Consider the following 6461-nt stretch of genomic DNA (forward strand, 5'->3'; position numbering starts at 1 on the left):
TCCACTCGCATTCTGTCCTGGGCCTTGTCTCCCTGCAACACAGGATGGCCTGGCTTCTGCGTCTGGCTCTGCCATGGGGACACCATGGTCTGAAGCTCCCCTCACGGGCTGGAGTTCAGTGCCATTGAGATCCCACTTGCTCCCTCACCCACGGCTGACGCATGGAGCACCAGGCTCAGAATTCTGCCTCCTCCATCTTCTGGTCCCCTGGGATTCTCACTGCAGCCCTGGACATGAACGGAGGGACAGGCCTTGGGGAAAAGTGGTACAGGACCCGGGTCAGGGCAGCCTGCCTGTTCCATCCACGTGCTCTGATTCCATGCTGAGAGGAGGCATTGTTGCTGGTCCACCACCTGCTCTTACTCAGTGGGTCTGACAGGGCCCTGCTGGTGGTGCACAGTTCTGCCGCAGGCTCACGTGGTGTTCCCCGTCCATCTTTGGCAACAGAATAGAAAAGACTGCATTTGCCAGATCAGTGTCCACACCTCCCAGGCTCCAGGTCGGCTTGATCTCCACCCGGCAGTCAGTGGTCAGCTGCCACTGGGCTACACTGGGTTGGTCTGCACCGATCCCCTCCACCCGCCGGGGGCCGTGGGTCCTGCGGGGCTAGACTGCTAAGGAAAGGGAGGACGACCGGGGACCAGGGCCCTGCACCCACCAGGCTCCAAGGGTGCCACTTACTTCTGTGCCTTCCCAGATGAGACGTTGTTTTCGGTTGACTCTCCCAGCTGGGGCGGGAGGGGAAGCAGTTTCAGAGACTCCACCTGCCTATCTCCCATGCAATAGCTGCTGCCCACCAGGCCACTGACAGCACGAGAGGCTGTTCCCACCCCCATCTCTCCCAACTACACATTTTGGGAATGGGAAATGCCTGGGGGGGGGGTCCCTAGACCAGGGCCCCACTGATCCCTTGGCCCCCCTGTGTCCCTCGTGGGCCAGTGGCCAGGATGATGTTTTCTGTGTCAGGGTCCTGGCCTGTCCCCTGTGTCCAGCGTGGCCTGAGATGTCTGGGATGCCCCTTTCCTCAGGGCCCATGATCCAAGTGCACGGCCACAAGCTCCTCGGGAAGGACTGAGGGATGTGAGGATCCTGGGGCCTCCAGCCTCACTGAGTGGATGGGCCGGGGCGGAAGACTCGCTGGCGTCTGGAGGGACCAGGTCCTGAGTGGTGATGGAGGTGTCACCTGTGGCCTGCTCTGCCACGGACTCCTGGGCTGGTGGGAGCTGGGGAGCAGCCCTGTCAGCCTCCTCTTCTTTCCCTGTGGGGACAGCATCTTTCCAGACATCTGGAGGACTCTGCTGGCAAATGATGTGGGGGCTGCTCTCACTTGCGTTAGGAGGGAACTACTCTCCACCTGGGATCTTTTCGTCTCTGAGCCATCAGGCCCCTCTTCCGAAGGAGGTAAGTCCCAGTCGGAGCAGGGAGGCCTCCAAGGAAGAATTGTCCTGAGTGTGGCTGGCACACTCCCAGCTGCGACCTTGGTGCGTGGGGTGCCCTGGCCCTCCCTGGCCTGCTGGTGGGTTTCCCAGCCTCAGAGACAGCATCCTGGATTCAGGCTGAACCCCTGCCCAGGGAGGGGCCCAGGAGACGCAGAAATCGGGACCCCTTGTGGGTGAAGAGGAGGTGGGAGCGGCAGAGGAGGGCAGGAAGCCTCGGCGAGGGGCGTGCCCGAGGGGGAGGAGAGGGGTTCCCGTCCTCGCCAGGTGCTGCAGTTCTCAGGGTCCGCGTCCGGCCAACCCACAGTGCCCCAGGAGCTGCACATGAGCACGTGCCCATCCGTAAGAGCTGCACAGAGGCCGGAAGGGGCACGGCAGGGACTGACCACTCTGCTCAGTCTCAGAACCACACTCTGGACCCTCAACAGGACCCTCCCCAGGCGAAGTGGCAGCAGCACTGTTGTGGGATTCAGGAGGAGGAGAGAGAGACCTCAGGTTAAAACAGGAGAATCTTTTATTAAGTATACTCAGGCCCAGCAGACTCACGTACAAGGACGGGGCCCAGAACAAAGACAGCATCTGACTTTTATACACACTTCACAGAAGGGCAGGGCTAGCTTCCAGTGGTGTGAAAGCCGGGATACAGAGGCAGGACAAAGACAGGATCGCACGTGACCGCTGCCAAGCAACCCAGATGTCCGTATCTAGGCTTGTCTGGGCTCGGGCTTATCCTGTAACCCTCACTGTGGTGCCCAGGCAGCTGGAGTTCAGGCCTGCTCAGGCTTCACGTGACCGTCGTTATACTTCTTAGATAAAACAGAATACTTAAAGTCACTAGTTACAGAGAACAGGAATCTATAAACTCATTCCATAAAACTAAGGAAAATTTGTTTTTTTCTTCTCCCTGTGTTGAGGGAGTGCTGGGAGAGTCTCCAGAGCACAGCAGATAATATTATCAAGACTCTGCCTGGGTCTGGCCTGGGTCTGTTGCTGCCTCTGGGACAGGTCAGCCTAATACAGGAAAACCTATTTCTCTTTCTTTTTCATTTTATTTTTATTTAATTTCCTGCCTCATTCCCTTCCCCTCTTTGAGGCTTTTTATTATCATTATTACTATTATTATTGTTTGAGACGGAGTTTCACTCTGTCTCCAGGCTGGAGTGCAGTGGTGCGATCTCAGCTCACTGCAAGCTCCACCTCCTGGGTTCACACCATTCTCCTGCCTCAGCCTCCCAAGGAGCTGGGACTACAGGCACCTGCCACCGCGCCCGGCTAGTTTTTTGTATTTTTAGTAGAGATGGGGTTTCACCGTGTTAGCCAGGATGGTCTCGTTCTCCTGACCTCGTGATCCGCCCTCCTTTGAGGCCTTTTATAAAAGAAGTTTACTAGAAGGCCTCAGTATTACTTAATTCTGAATGAAGAGACAGGTTTTCTTCTTTGGGCAAAGGTTGATATTTACGCAAAGCCATTAGCTGAGTGGTAGTTTGCCTAGCTGCTATTGCCTCTGTAGTTGCTTGAATGCTTCTGACAAGGAGAGAGGCAAGAGACAAGGGGATGTTAGGCAACTTCCTAGTATGGCCAGAACAACGCCTATTAAAGTCTTGAACTTTCCGTAAAATGAAAACTAGCCTCTAAAGAGAGAATCTGGAGACTGCTTTTTCTAAGTTTGAACTGGAACATGGGCTGTTGATTTAATTCTTGCAGCTATTTCCATAACGGCCTTTCTATTATCATCAATATCTAGGCAGCAATTTGTCAGGTTTAACCTTCCACATATTCCTGGGCTAGGAGGTAGTCTATTTTGGTAAATGGCATTTCTCATTTTTGTAGCTTGCTGGCACAGCCATGTATTTGTCCACAACAATATACATGTCCACAGACGTATTTGCTGTCTCATTAGTGACGATTTGAAGTACTGCCTGCAACTTTATGATGCGGGTAAGCCTGCTGAGGAAAAGCCTTCACAAACTCAGTAGGGGAATTAGTCTGTCTAGGACTAATATTCCAATAAGACAGTAAAGAAAACTTTGTGGCAAGGGAAAAATTAGCCGAGTAAAGATATAACCAGGTTGCCAGACCGCAACCCACTTTCTCATTTTCCTTCTGCTTTTTTTTTGTTTGAGACGGAGTCTCACTCTGTTGCCCAGGCTGGAGTGTAGTGGTGCGATCTTGGCTCACTGCAACGTCCACTCGCTGCAACCTCCGCTCACTGCAACCTCTGCTCACGGCAACCTCCGCCTCCCAGGTTGACACCATTCTCCTGCCTCAGGCTCCCTAGTAGCTGGGACTACAGGCGCCCACCACGACGCCCGGCTAATTTTTGTATTTTTTAGTAGAGATGGGGTTTCACCGTGTTAGCCAGGATGGTCTCGATCTCCTGACCTCGTGATCCGCCCGTCTTGGCCTCCCAAAGTGCTGGGATTACAGGCGTGAGCCATCGCGCCCGGATCTTGACAAAATTTCTTCAGCAGCTGTTTGAGTGTCCGGTTCGTGCCTCCTCTTTGCCTGAGCTCTGCAGCCTGCAGGCGGTATGTAATTGCCACTTTATTTTTAGTAGTCAGGTTAAGTCCTGAACTATTTCAGCCACAAATGTTGGTCCATTATCTGATCTTAGAGTCAGAGGCAGTCCAAATCTGGGAATAATGTCTCTTAACAACACCTTGGCTACTTCCAGTGGCTTTTTTGTCCAGGTGGGGAAGGCCTTGACCTATCCTGAAAGGTGAACCGTGACGTGCACTGACAGCCCCTCTCAGGCAATTCGGGGAAGTCCATAAGCAGTTTTTCACAGGGCATGGCCCCCTGGCTCCTGTTTCCTGAAATCCCGGAGGCCAAATAGGCCCTCGTGGTGGATTGTTCTGAGCACAAATTAAACACCATTTGTTTACAAATGGCTAGAAGAATAACAGTGAGCCATGGCACATAGAAATGATGCCTTAATAATGTCTTTAATTTTTTTTTATTTTTTATTTTTTATTTTTTTATGAGTTCCTTGGTGGAACTGTTTTACAAATCTGGGGGCGACCATTTCAGGAATGGCTAGCCTCCCATTGGAGAATTTTTACCATCTTCCTTCGATGTAGTTCTTATTTTTCTGGGCAAACCAAGCCTTTTCATGTGGAGTTTGGGATCTCCGGGAGGAGAGGCACAGCTGAGGCTTTCTCTTTAGAAGGTGGAGTTGTCATTGCTTATGCTTTATTTCTCATACTTTAATTTCTTCCTGATACTTTATTTTTTTACTTTCAGTGGTTAAAAGTATTTTATTCTTTGTAAATAGGCTCATGAACATGCAAAGTGGCAGAAGCATATTTGGAGTCTGTGTAAATATTCGCCTTCTGGTCTTTTGCTAGCCGGAGAGCTCTTGTCAGAGCGATTAGCTCTGCCTTCTAAGCAGAGGTTTCTGCAGGCAAAGACTGCACCTCTTCTACTGCGTCCAGAGTCAGCAGTGCACACCCAGCTCGGCAGACTCCCTTTAGGACGAAACTGCTTCCATCAGTAAAACGTTCAATGTCCGGGTCCTCGAGGGGCTGATCTGTTCAATCTTTCCGGCTTGAGAACACTTTATCTACCACATCCTCACAGCAATGAAAGGGACGTCCTGTGTAGGGTCCAGCCCTACGGGGCTTGGCGGGTGTTCTCCCCGTGTGCGGAGATGAGAGATCGTTAGAAATAAAGACACAAGACAAAAAGATAAAGAGAAAACAGCTGGGCCCGGGAACCATTACCACCCAGATGTGGAGACCGGTAGTGGCCTCGAATGGCTGGGCACTGATATTTACTGCATACAAGACAAGGGGTTAGGGTAAGGAGGGCGAGTCGTCCAAGTCATTGATAAGGTCAGACAAGTCACATGATCATGGGACAGGGGGCCCTTCCCTTATAGGCAGCCGAAGCAGAGCGGGAAGGCAGCATACATCAGCGTTTTCTTCTATGCATTTATCAAAAAGATCAAAGACTTTAAGACTTTCACTATGTCTTCTACCGCTATCTTCTACGAACTCCAAAGAGGAAGCAGGAGTACGGGAGGAACATGAAAGTGGACAAGGAGAGTGACCACTGAAGCACAGCACCACAGGGAGGGGTTTCGGCCTCCGGATGACTGTGGGCCTGGATCATATCCAGCCTCCCACAAGAAGCCGGTGGAGCAGAGTGTTCCCCGACTCCTCCAAGGAAAGGAGACTCCCTTTCGCGGTCTGCTAAGTAACGGGTGTCTTCCCAGACACTGGCGTTACCGCTTGACCAAGGAGCCCTCACGCGGCCCTTACGTGGGCGTGACGGAGGACTCATCTCTTGCCTTCTCGGTCACTTCTCATGATGTCCCTTCAGCACCTGACCCTATAACCCCCGGTTATTCCTTGGTTATATTAGTAATGCAACAAAGAGTAATATTAAAAGCTAATGATTAGTAATGTTTATACTTATGATTGATAATGTTCATGATCATCTCTATATCTAATTTGTATTACAACTGTTCTTGTTCTATTTTCTTTATTATACTGAAACAGTCTGTGCCTTCAATCTCTTGCCTCGACCCCCGGGTAATCCTCCGCCCACATTCCCGGCACTGACGCGATGAGGAGCAAGGCAGCTGGGTTTAGGGTATTCACAGTCTCTAAAGTCAGTTGATCGGCTTCCTGCACCAGTAGGGCAGCAGCAGCTGCTGTTTAAAACAAGGAGGTCATCCAAGTGCCACAGAATCTAATTACCTGGGTAAGTACGCCGCCGGGCGATGCCGTGACCTTATGGCTTGAGTTAGAAGCCCTGTGGCCTCCCTTTCACTCGTGGACAAACAAGAAGCAAAGCTTGGTTAGTTAGGTCAGGCAGCCCTAAAGCTGGGGCTGAGTTAAGGCTTCTTTGATTTCTTTAAAAGCTTTCTCCTGGCCGGGCGCAACAGCTCACGCCTGGAATCCCAGAACTACGGAGGCCGAGGCAGGCGGATCACGAGGTCAGGAGATCGAGACCATCCTGGCTAACACGGTGAAACCCCGTCTCTACTAAAAATACAAAAAACTAGCCGGGCAAGGTGGC

Source organism: Colobus angolensis, unplaced genomic scaffold, assembly GCF_000951035.1.
Source record: "Colobus angolensis palliatus isolate OR3802 unplaced genomic scaffold, Cang.pa_1.0 Scaffold84, whole genome shotgun sequence".
Classification (NCBI taxonomy): domain Eukaryota; kingdom Metazoa; phylum Chordata; class Mammalia; order Primates; family Cercopithecidae; genus Colobus; species Colobus angolensis.